Below are 13,670 nucleotides of genomic sequence, written 5' to 3' on the forward strand. Positions count from 1 at the left end.
CCCCCACCCCCCGCCCCGCCCCAGCTTTTGACAGTCAGATGTTCAACCCATAAGCAATTACTGTGCACCCTGCTGTGTTCTAGGCACTGGGCTGGGGATTTATTTATTGTTGCTAAGTTCAAACTGTGCATGGGACACTGGGCTAGGTCTTCATTCATTCACAGCTGCTTCCTGAACCTCTGCGGTAACCACTATTATTGCCTAAAGTAGTGCTAAAGTTTTGCGAGGTGCTATTCTAAATGCTTTATGTATATTTAAGTATTTGATCCTCCCAACAACCTTAAAAGATAGATATTATCATTATTCCAATTTTACAGATGAGGAAACTGAGTCCTGATGGGGTCACAGAGGTAGTGAGGAGAAACTCAGTGATTTAACTCAGGCTGTGTAATGCAAGAGTTAATAGCCTTAATTACACAGTGTGTGCTAGGCCCATACCATGATGTAGGAGTAAGGTTGTTGAAGTTGTTCAGGGGCTGGATGGTAGCGTTCTCACTGCCTCAGTTCAAAGCTTGTGTCCACTGCTTACTTTTTAGAATTCATTTAAACACTCTACACCTCATTTTCCTCATCTATAAAATGAGGTACATAATAGTTCTGATATTCAGAGTTATTATTAGGATTGCATGACAGGGTACATGCATGGCATTTTACCAAGTTTAGGGTGTGGCATGTAGTTATAAATCATAAAATACTAGTAATGATAATAATTATTAATTATTATAATATTTAATGCAGTAACATTATAGTTATATACCATATAGTAATATATATCTGCTCTTGAAAATTCATGGTCTTGTCAAAGAGAAAGAGTTTTCACCCCAAAATGTTTTACATTGTAGCTAATTTCTGTGTAAGAGTTGAGGGGCAGACAAAGATGCACAGGGAAATGGTTCTCAATAGGTTCCTTGAGGGCAATGGATTTGCATGTCTTGTTTACTGCATGTGCATCCCCAGTTCCTAAGCATATCTTTCACAAAGTAGATGAAACCTAAATATTATACATTTAATCAACTGACTCACCAATTAATGCATGAAAGCATCAGCCTGAATCTGATCTATATCTGAGTTTCATGAATCCATTATATTCTTGCTGAGGCTCAAAAAAAGAGAGAAAATCTTTAGGGCATCTTGAGGCTTGGACCTTAAAAGGGCTCTAAGACAGCATAGATGGGAAGTACTGTGCTGGGCATGTTTACCATAAATGAATGACAAGACATTAAAAAGTTCACGATGCATTTGGGAGGACAGGCCTGGCTTATTCTGGCTGAGACAGAGTATGTTATGTATATGAATAACAGAATGAGACCAAAAAGGAAGCTTGGAGCTTGACTGTAAAGGGCTGTTGAAGTGGTTTGGACTTTATCAAGTCACCATTAAAAGTTTTCCACTGGTTGTGACATACCTGAATAAGCCTGGAAACTGGCTGGATTGAAAAGGGCGTGACTAGAACCTGGGGTATTCCATACAGGTACTTGCAATAATCCAAGTGAGAGGTAATGAAATGCAAGAAAGGGACAGTGTCAATGGAAAGGAAATTAGCTAGCCTAATGCTGGGATTCTGCTAATAAGAAAGAATGGAAAAGAGACATTGGGTTGATAACTAGCAGAGTCTACCTCTACTCAATCACTATCTCTGGGAGATGTACCATGGAAAGAACCTTGGCATCAGAGGATTCTGGAATTGAACCTAGATCACTCCTTACTGCCTATATGAGCAAGTGTGGGCTCAGTGTTCTCTGTGAAGCTCTGTGTTCTCGTCTTTAAGAAATGGATGGGGATGAGTATATATACATTATATTCGTAGGTGTGTGTATGCACCTGCACGTGTGTGTGTGTGAGGGGACGAGTGTGCATGTGTGTAAATTGCCATGCCTGGCCTGAGAAAAGGATCTGCCCTATATATGTAGGGCAGATTTTAGTCTCCTTTGCCATTTATTACTATACAATCTAAGAACAAAGACTGTGGCATGTTTTGCCTTTAGAGGCCAGGTACCGATTCTGAAGATAGAAGCGCATTTAGAAGGTAACTTGGAACAAAACTCATTAATGTCCCTGAGGCTTAGTTTATTTATTTATAACAGAAGACAATGATATCTGCCTCATAGTGTGGCTGAAAATGTAAAATGAGATAGTAGCGCATAAAACACCTACTATTGTGTCTGGTACATAATAGCTACACAAGATAAAAAAAAAATTAAGTGCTCTCTGATTTTTTGACCCTTTGAACACAAAAGCATTGGCAAATGGTTGAGGAAGCATATGCCAGGTTTTAAGAAACATCTAGAGGGGTACTCAGGGTACATATAATGCCCAGTCTGGGGCCATCTGACATGCCTGTGATCTACAAACCTACTAAAGTTGTGATTTTTCAGCAACAAGATCTGATATATTTGACCAAAAAAAAAAAAAATGCGAAGTTAACATCACCTGATTTCCCTCTGGAATTTAGATTTTCTCTGAGGTTTTCCCACAATGCTGCAGCATGACAGCCTATTTTTCGGGGGGGGGGGAAGCCCCAATTCCTTTTTTATTGCAGATGTCTGTTTCAAAGGAGCAATTTTTCCACCACCTGCTGCCTCTTTCCCCCAGAATCAATCACAGGTTATTTTGGTAACTCCATGCCTTTATCTCGCAATCACTGCCCCAAATATAGATGCAAATATTGTTTTCTTCATCAAAAGCACCTCCCACGCTCACATGGTGACTTAGCAGTTCCCTACTTCCTCGGAGCTTGTGTCAAGCCTCCCATTTGCTTTCGAAATGGGTCTTCTCTTGACCTATTTTACCTCACAGGTTAGGCTAGATGAGGAGGCCGCTGTCCCTGGTGCTGAAAAGAAATCCGCCTCGCTCCGCCCACCCCCACTCCTAGGAGGTGACACAATGTGTGCAGATGGAGGAATAGCTGTAACCCACTTTGATATTCCCCAATAGTCCCTGCCAGGTCCTGGTTTCCCCAGAACACTCAGCCTAATCTTCTGAGGGGCACTCATCTTCCCTGAATCTGATCTGATCTTAGCTTTAGCTAAAAGTTGGAGTGAAATGGTGCAGCCAATCAGAACCAGGATGCCATAGACTTTGACACAAGATTCTCTTCAACTCTCACATGGGCACCAACTGATGAATTGGAACTTTAACTCCATGTTGTCTGTGTTTCTCTTCCTTCAATGTTCCTTCCCTTTCTTTACTCATTTATTCAACAGCCATTGCTCTTTGCCAGGTCACTGTTTGTGTGTAGAAGATAAATATATTGGGCACAATTCCTTTCCCTGTGGAATCACAATGTAGCACTATAGTATGGGAGACAGGTGCATACACTGGTAATTATTTCATAACCACACAGCAGAATATGTGTGTGTGTGTGTGTGTGTGTGTGTGTGTGTGTGTGTGTGTGTGAAATGTTGAGTAAAATTATGCTTTAAAAAAAAGTGACTATAAGCTGAGGAAGTTAGTAGTTTTGCTAGAGGTAGCGAGCAGGTAGATATTCCCAGAACCTTAACATTGGGTTTTGGCTTTGAATAAGAGTTCAACATCTAGGCCATGTTGATATAAATCATTCTGAGAAAAAGCAAAAAGGTATAAGAGAAATAGACATAATGTCATAATAGATTATCTGGGAAGTCTTGAGTACTCCTTGGTGGCTAGACTGAGCAAAAGAACCCACCAAGTTGATGGTGACAGCAAGGAATTTCTTCTGTGTGAATAAACATTGTAAAAACGTTTCACCTCATTGATTAAATTTATTCTTAGGTATTTTATTCCTGATACTATTGTAACTGGGATAGTTTTCTTAACTTCCTTTTTGGATTGTTTATTGTTGATGTATAGAAACACAGCTAATTCTCTTGTGTGTTGATATTGTACTCTGCAACTTTGGTGTATTCGTTTATCAGCTCTAGTGAGTTTTATGTGTGTGGATGTATTCTTTTGATTTTTCTATGTATAAGATCATGTCATCTGTGAATAACAATAGATTATACTTCTTTCTCTCAGGTCTAGGTGATTTTTATTTCTTTTTCTTGCCTAATTTCTCTGGCTAGAACTTCTAGTACACTTTGGAATAACGGTGGTAAAAATAGGCATCCCTGTCTTTTTCCTCATCTTAGGTGAATCAGCCTTTCACCATTGAGTATGATTTAGTTCATTTTCTAACATCAATGAGTAGTATTCTGTTGTCTGATTTATTTTTAAGTTAAAATATTTGCTTTGTCTAGGATACATTGTATTATGGAATATTACATTACATTATTTATTATAAGGATGAAGTATGGATCTAGTTTGTTTACATATGGTTTCTAAATTTCCTATAAGATTTGTTAATTCACTTTTTCCCCACTAAAATGCATTTCCTGTGTCATTAGCTCTGTAAATTTATCTCTATATTTGTTTCAGTTTTTGTGAGCGATGACAGATGTCTGGTGATTCATTTCCAAGGAATGTAGTGAAAGCTTGCAGAAGACTCCTACCAGAGAGTAATGAGCAAAGGTTCCTGCCAAAGGTAGCAGAACAAAGGGAGGCGTGGTAGCTGTCACGCCGTCATAGCTGAAGCCTAAGCCCTCCAATCAAATGGTAGTAGAGTACACATTGTAACCTCATTGATAGGCGACGTTCGGCAAAGCATGTGAACGCTGTAGTACTCAGCCAATGAGGAACCAGGGGAGGGATTTGCGGACTAGGGATAAAAAGAATTTCCGTGATCGTCATGCATATGCCTGTCCCGGCAGACACGGCAGACACCCGCTCTTGCAAGACCGATATTAAAGTCATGCCTTACTGTGCTCTGGGCTTCCGTGTCCTTTCTTCGGTAATCGGACATGTGAGCTTTGTTTCTTACAGTTTTTCATTCTCTTTTCTCCTCTACTTATCTGTCTTTATTCTTGTGCTAGAACCAAACTATTTTAATTATGGTAGCTTTAGAATATTTATGTATGATAACACTAATCCTCATCAACGTTCTTATTTTTTCTTGAATATTTTGTTTAAAAATGAGCTTGTTGGTACACGTTAATGAAATTATATTGAATGTATAGATTAGAGGTCATGCATAGTTAATATTAGTTTTATAATCCAAGAAAAGAACATTGCTTTCCATTTGTTTATGTAATATTTTGTGTCCTCTAATATCTTTTAAAGATTCTTTTCATGTATATCATGAGCATGATTTTTAAAAATGTATTTCTAGGCAAATTGAATTATTTCTTACAGAAAAGCTTTCATCTTTATTTGATTTTGCGGTTTGGAATATCCCCACAAGCACCCAGTAAATCTGGTGTTATTATCCTTGTATTGTGCACAGAGTATCAGAGCCAATATTCATACCGAAGTCTGCCTGACAGCAACATGTGTTCTTAATCACGATTATTATAGTGCATGGTTGAGGGGGAAGCACTGAGTTGCACTTAGCAGGTCAGTCTTTCCCAAAGAAGGTTGGAACATACACCCACTGTCTATGCATAGAGCTGGGCCTTCGAAGCTTTACTAATAACAATTAAAATACAGGCAGGGACTTCCTAGGTGGCACAGTGGTTGAAAGTCTGCCTGCCAATGTGGGCCACAACTATTGAGCCTGCAATCTAGAGCCCTTGAGCCACAACTATTGAGCCTGTTGTGCTGAAACTACTGAAGCCTGAATACCTAGAGCTGGTGCTCCACAACAAGAGAAGCCACTGCAATGAGGAGCCCGAACACCACAAAGAAGTGTAGCTCCTGCTCACTGTAAATAGAGAAAGCCTGTGTGCAGCAACGAACATCCAATGTGGCCAATTAATTAATTAATTAATTAAAAATTAAAATAAAATACAGGCAGCCATTCCCACTCTATTTGTTTAAGGACTGTCTTCAAAATCAGTCATGGCCCTCCCCTTTCCACCCCCCACCCCCAACATGACTCATACATCTATTTCAGCACTGAAGATCTAAGAGAAGAAAACACATCCTACTTACACTGATGAAGGAAGTGTCGATGGAAGAGATGATCTTTGAGTTGAGGCTCCAGGATGCCAGAAGGTAGAGAGGTATAGCCTGGGACGTATTGCATTCCAAGATTTTTAGTAAAAGTTAGATTTTGCTCCGCAATGATACTATTTGTGACAATCAGGAGCATGAGTCAGTATGAAGGAGGTAGGAAGCTATGAAGTAAAAATGATAAAATTTCTTGAATAGTCAATGTTACTGGAAATATGTGGAAAAAAAAACACTTCAAAAAATTCTTATCAACATATTTATGGGGTCTGGATTGTGAAGTTTTTGCAAAAACCAAGCAGCCAAGAAATTTTGTCTGTATATTGAATCTGATATGTAGAGATACCACTCTTTAACGCAGTAGAACTTTAAATAAAATATAATTTTTTAAAAATTTAGAAGAAATTTCTCCACGTGGTAGGACATTTCAGGCAATGCTTTCATACTGCTTGAGGATTTAGATTTAGTCTCTAAGCATTGAGGGAGTTTTCAGTCTATGAAGCACCTATAGAGAAGTAACTAATGTTAATATTTTGATACATTTCCTTGTCTATCTATTATCAATGTGTTTGTGTGTTTGCATGTTTCTGAACAGGGCTCATTCTGCAGCCCACTTTAATTTTTCACATAACAATATGCCTTATATAATCAAATACTTTTTTCAAAATATTATTTTATAAGTATGTAGTGTTCATATTATGAATATACCATGGTTACTTTTTTTCTTATTTTTCTTACTTGGGACAATGTTTTATTATTAGCATGAGGCTGTGAAAAATATATTTACATTTTGCACAACTCTATGAACAAAATCTAGCCATCACTAATTTACTGCTTCTACCTTGAAGTACAGGCTGTGGACAAATGCACCATTCAGAGGTCCTTGTGAGCTCACTAATGCCAGCGGTTTTCCTCTGTTACTCTGAGATGGACCAACAGACAAATACCTCTGATGGTAATTCTGACTTCAAGAAAGATGCACTAGAAGAAGAATATAATAATAATAACACAATAACCATAATAATACTAAGAGCTGACACTTATAAACCACAAAACACAAGCCAGGCATTATCCTAAACACTTTCCATATTGTCTGATTTAATCATCACAACAAACCTGTGAGATATTGTCACCACTTAATGGCTAAATGAAAACACAAAGAATTTAAGTGACTTGCACGAGGTTGAAGAGCAAGTAAAATGGTAGAACCAGGGCTCAAGCCCAGGTACTCTGGCTCCAAAGTTTATGTTCTAACAGCTGCACCCAACTCTCTGATGAGGCCACAGAATCCAATACACATGACTGGTAAAGAAGACAGAAATGAGGGCAGAATGAAGGTGAATGACAGGAGGGAAAGGGAGGCTGCAAGGATGCACAGGCACTGTGCTGGTTACTTCCGTATATATATTACTTAAGCCTCCAAATAACACTTAATGGTAGAAATATTTATTCCAATTTATAGATGGGTAAATTGCAGCTCAAAATGTTGATTTATCTGCCTAAAGAGACAGAACCTGCTTTGGATGAAGCCTGCATTCTCTCCAGGTGAGCCTCACAGCAGAGTCCCCACAAGAACTTTTCAAAAAGGCTTTATGGTCCAGATTTGGTTTTCATTTGGGTTCATCTTTAAGTTACCCCAAGCCTTTTGCATTCTTATCCACAAAGCATCTCCCAGGCTTGCACAGCAAGAAGACATTTGTCATCAAAAATGGCTCTCCAGCCACCCAGCCTATCTGCTGAGGACTGAGCATGCTGAAGAATTGCGTACCACCTGATTTTATTGACTCTAACCCCAAATCATCTCTCTTTAAATAGGCTGTTTTCAAAGGGTGAGTGGAGAGAACTGACATTCTATCACACAACAGCCAAGACAAATCGTCAAAGAGGTTGGCAGCCTGGAAGAAAACCCTTTCTGAAGTTATAGATGTGGAATTAACCTTTACATCCATCCTGCAAAGTAGGAAGACACAGGCAAGTGAGATGTAACTGGGGAAATAAAAAAAATGATTCTTACCCAATGTTCAGACAGAAAGCAGAAAATGCCAGAGGAATCTATTACGGTCTTGGGCAGGCATCTCGAAATGTTAGAATAGCCACAGGCGTGGCTTCCTCTAGCACCTTTCATCTCTGAGCTCTTTACACCATATAAATACACTGAGCTCTCTTCACTTAGTGCTGTGAAGTTGTCACCTCTGAGAGAGAATGTAATGGTCATTTAGCACCAGTGCCACTACCTCTAGCATCTAAACTTCCCTCTTTTAAAATTTTCTCAGACCAGAGGGCTTCCTCAGGAAACCACTTAATGACTTGACAATAGGTCAAACGCTTTGGTACATTCACTCTGTTCAATCTGACCTTCACCCACTGCTCTGACATCTTCTCTCACCATCTGCCCCTCTAATCTCTACACTTCAACCACCTTGGTCTCCATTCCAATCCCCCCCACCCCCCATCTCCAAAACCTTTACTGTCTCAGCATTTTGAATCATTTCTCCCACTTCTCACAAGAATGTCCCTCTCCCATCCTCCAGATCTTAAAATATAACCAATCTCCATAAAGGTCTGTCTCCATTATGTAAAGTAACTTTCTTGTCCCTCTCAACACTGGTTATTCTGTGTCACCTCACTTGCTTGGTGTCTTTGCAGAACTTATTGAAATGTACCCTCTTTGTGTGTTTTCTTATTTATCATCTGTTTCCCCTATTAGCCTGGAGAGCCATGGGAACAAGGGTCTTGTCTATCTTGTCTCTCTTGCATCCCTCATCTCCTTGTATCTTAACACCCAGCAGAGTGTTTGGTTTGTGGGAGAAACTCAGTTTAATAACATGTATCTGAATGAATGAATCTATGAATGCGTTAAAAATATTGAGGAGCCTTGTCACTTATGTGAGCTTTCCTTTCCTTCCTTTCCCTTCTGTGGCTTACGCCATAAGTTCCCAATAGATGTGGAAAATATCCATTGAAAACATGTGGGCAAGAGTAAAATGCACACTAGAACTGGAAATAAAAGAACAGATTCTAAGTCTTATCTCTGTTACTTAATTACTGAGTATTTTACAGAACTACGAACTCTCGGAACGTGAGTTTCCTAAAGGAGTTAATGGGGCTTCTGGGCAAAGGTAGCATGCTCAAATGGAATCACACATCTACATTCTCCCAGTACTCATGAAATTAATAAAAATGGTAAAAGCTACAAAAAATGCTAGCAGCAACTGTGTAATGAAAGGGATCTAACTTAAAACCTTAAAAAATAAGAATGAGGAACAGAAGCAGAATATTCTGTCAAAGAGCAGCAGACTAAACCAGCTTGAACTCACTAAAGTAGTACTGGGTGTTGGAGGTGGGGAGAGGGGAAGTCAGTAAAATGCTTATCAACTTCGTAGTTTAAGGAGATATGACCTGAGGAGCTGCCCATTAAAAGTTACAGAACAGCTTTCAGTCTTGGCTACTTACCAGAGAATTTTTTTTTGCTGAGACCAGTGGAACCATTAAGTTCTGCCTTTTTTTTCCAGACCCCCTAGACCTAATTGGGCATAATATCCAAAGTGTGAATTAATTTTCTCAAGGCATTGAAATATGCCTTCAACCAAGGGGAGAAAACCTAGATTTGGGGCATTAATGAGAGAGACACAGAGATAGAAATGGAAGGATGAGGAGGGGGTTGGGGTGGGGTGGAGAGAGAGAGAGAGAAAGAACCTTGGTGATTTAACAATTTCCATAGCAAAGCCTTCTCCCTGACCTACCTCACATTCAACTTATGTATGTATATGTACAAGTGCAGGTATGCAATGCCCAGACTCAAGCTCTTGCTCATCATAAAAATAAGCAATTTTCAGATAAGGACCAAAAAGGGCAAAGCAAATTCATCCATATATATACTTCAGATAATAGGCATGGAAAGAGCACCCAGGGTCAGTATGAATAAGAGGCTTATAAAAACATTGCAACACTGAAAATCTACTCATATAATTAAAAGGCAGGAAATAGAGAAACATGCAATATGGCTCACAAAAGATAGGTGAAGAAACCTGTTGGAAAGAAAGCATAGCTCACAGAATTGCATGAAGAGTACTTCAGGCTGTAGAAAAAAACTAATTAAAATAAGATTTCAATAATATGAAAGCTCAAAGTTGAGATAATAAAACAACGGAATGAGATGAAAGGGCTATTGCAGACTTCAGGAAACAAATTGAGACCCAAAACAACATTATTACAAAATTAATGAATTAAATAGAAATCACAAGAATAAAATAGCCTCAGCTACAAGTAAAACAATTGTACAGAAAAACAGTTTTGGGTAACCACATGAATAAAGAAAAAACTACACAAGAGATTAAAAAGCTAAAAAGAAGATAATAAGTGTGTTTTTTTCTTTTTTTGCCATAATGTGGAGAGAGCCTATTTCAGTATAAAACCAACAGGGAATAAACGGGGACCCAAAGATAATAAAGACATATTCCAGACTGTATCACTTAATCACCTGATTTGACTGTGCCTGAAACTAGAAATTCCCACTTTGGACTTTCTAGTTACCAGAGCAATAAATCCTCCACTTCTTTGCATAAAACAGTTTTAGTTATATTTTTTCACTTGCACCTAAAAGCAAACTTCTTAATAAAATGCTTAGAGCTGAATGATCTGAAGTAACATTGTAAGCTCTCAGTGTCTTATTTCCTCACCTGCAATGTGGAGATGATAATTACATATACCCTATAAGGTTGTTGTAGGTACACGTGAGTGGTACCTAGCACAATGTTTGGCACACAGTGGGTGGTGTTCATCAAAGCTATTGAGTTCAGAGTGAATTGCACTATGCTATTCTGCCTAAAGTGGAGAGATAAATTGTTTCCGTATTATTTGGTCTTGAAATATTTCATTGGCTAACTCTTATATGGCACTTAATGTATAACAGGGATTTTGCTAAGTGTTTTTACATACATTAATTTGTTTAACACTTACAAAACCTATGGAATAGATATGTTATTATTCCCACTCACTCTCATTTTTCAGAGGCACAAGGAGGTTAAGTAATCTTCTCAAGACCACACAGCTAGTTAGTGATGGAAGGGGCATGACTCCAGAAGCCATGCTCTTTGCCAGAATCTCATGCTGTCACAAAGATAGCACTGTGAGAGCTTGTTGCAATAGGAAAGAATCATTAAGGATTCCTGAGCGGAGAAATGACATTAGAGGAGTAAGGTATGAGTTCCAGGCAACATAATTCAAAATTTTCAAAGTGAGATACTATTGTAGCCATGTCTGTCAAGTATGTCTGTGGATGAATATCTACTGTCCACCCTCTCAAAGGAAACTGAATGAAGACACCCTGTGCGTTCAAGTTTCAGCACCTTGGAGAGAGCTTTAGGTGTCAGCCAAACTCTACCTGATGACTTCCAAGCAATCCTGCTTCTAGCATCTAAAATAGTCCTTTGACAGAGATCATTAAAATGTACATAGAGCAAATATGTTTTATTGAGAAAATTTCTGAAGTTCATGAAATGTGACTCTTTTCTCTTGCAATATATAGTCAATCATCTTAACAATATAACAAGTTACCATTGTGCATCTCAAATGAAGAAGGAACAATAAAAAGCCAAGGAAGGGCTGTTAGTGGTTGGAATGAAGGCAGCTGCCTCACTGAGCTGCGGGGGTGAAGAAGGTGCTGATACAAACCTGACAGAAAAAAGGTGGGGGTGGCAGGCAGAGGGCGGATGCCAAGGAGCTGTCTAAGTAAGGAAACAAGTGCAAGAAAAGAAGAGGACACATTCAAAGGAATGGAAAAAGGAAGAAGAACATCTTCCATTTACTTAGAGCCTGCCATATTGGACAACATTAGGAAACTTAAATGTATTTTTCTAAACCTTAAAACAGTCATGATGATACGGTTATTTTTTCTTATTTTACAAATGTAAAAATAGGAAGAAAGGAAGGGTGATATGTAGAGGGTAGGAATGTGTAAAGCAAGGATGAAAGCAAGGATGTGGGGAGAGAGAGGTGAAAGAGAAAAGAGAAGCAAAAATCAACATATAAATGGAGAGGTAAAAAAAAAAAGAGAGGGGAGAGAAAGGAGTTAGTGTTCTTAAAGAGGTACCCAAAAAACAAAAAACAAAAACAAAAACAAAAACAAAAACAAAAGAAAGAAAGAAAAATAAGAAAACCAATGGAAATCTAAACCCCCTAACCCTAAAGATAGGAAACCTTGAGCTCTTTTTTTTCCAAGAGGTGGTCCATGGAAAGAGAAAGATTGTTTCCATTCTTGTCTGTGCAGAAGACACATAGGAAAGAAAAGATACCACACTAGTTGAGAAGGGAGGCAGAGATTTGGGAGCTGCTTCCAGGAAAAAGATATCAAAGGATCTGCTACAATGGCCTAGATCAGAGGTCCCCAACCTTTTTGGCACCAGGGACCAGTTTCATGGAAGACAATTTTTCCATGGATAGGGGGAGGATGGTTCAGGTGGTAATGCAAGCAATGGTGGGGGGGGGGGTTCAGGCGGTCATACCAGTGGTGGGGAGCAATGGGGAGCAGCAGATGAAGCTTGGATTGCTCACAAGCTATTCACCTCCTGCTGTGCCGCCCAGTTCCTAACAGACCATGCACTGCTACTGGTCTGTGGCCAGGGGACTGGGGACCTCTGGCCTAGATGATGGGTGATTGGGGAACCTGTCTTCTTTCTGCAGTGATCCTCTCTCTTGAAAGAGATTATCAAGCTGTTCTGAGGACCAATTATCCCACCCAACTCTTCAAACAACCTTATGAGGTAGATACTATTATTAACACCATCACAAAGCTGGTAAGGAGCTGAGATGGTATACAAATCTGGTGTTTTTAACTATAAACCTGATGTTGTAAACACTGTTGCTTTTATTGCTGAATGGATAGAAAGAAAATTATTATAATTTACTCATCCTATGAGAATAGCAGGATAACATGCTCAGCCATCCTCTTTATTTGCACTTCTCAGGCCACTTTGGATGAATAGTTCACAGGGTTGATCTGGAGGCATGCCTTACTGAAATGTTTATGCCAGAGTTTACAAAGGCACCATCCACTGACTACAATCATCCTGTAAACATGTTTTGTTAGGACCATATAGTGTTTCTTTTTAAAACTGAATTAGTTGCAAATGTTAAAACATTGGGAGGGACTTCCCTAGTGGTGCAGTGGTTAAGAATCCAGCTGCCAATGCAGGGGACACGGTTCGAGCCCTGATCCAGGAAGATCCCACATGCCATGGAGCAACTAAGCCTGTGAGCCACAACTATTGAGCCTGTGCTCTAGAGCTCATGAGCCACAACTACTGAAGCCTGCATGCCTACAGCCCATGCTCCCCAGCAAGAGAAGCCACCTCAATGGGAAGCCTGCACACTGCAACGAAGAGTAGCCCCAGCTCACCCCAACTAGGGAAAGCCTACACACAGCAACAAAGACCCAATACATCCAAAAACTAAAATTAATTAATTAATTACAAAAAAACTTGAGGAGATTTCACATAAAATCCTAGGTATGCTTCTCTTTACATGGTGGACCCTGGAAGCTAGAAAAGACCCTCATAAACAGAATCCTTGTCTTTTATAATAAGACCAGCAGCAGTCTAGAAGCTGATGTCTGTTGGCTCTTAACCAACCAGTGCTTCCTTGTGTATTAAATGCCCTGACTCTCCAGACCTTGGTCATACATCCACCATCCCTGCACCTGGGATTGTAGT

At 39.3% G+C, this 13,670-nt stretch overlaps 1 pseudogene; it reads left to right on the forward strand.

Annotated features, from left to right (window-relative positions):
- Positions 1-4,702: 4,702 nt before the first annotated feature.
- Positions 4,703-13,670, forward strand: part of LOC130861010 (ER degradation-enhancing alpha-mannosidase-like protein 1) — a 52,846-nt pseudogene continuing 43,878 nt past the window's right edge.

Source organism: Hippopotamus amphibius, chromosome 9, assembly GCF_030028045.1.
Source record: "Hippopotamus amphibius kiboko isolate mHipAmp2 chromosome 9, mHipAmp2.hap2, whole genome shotgun sequence".
NCBI lineage: Eukaryota > Metazoa > Chordata > Mammalia > Artiodactyla > Hippopotamidae > Hippopotamus > Hippopotamus amphibius.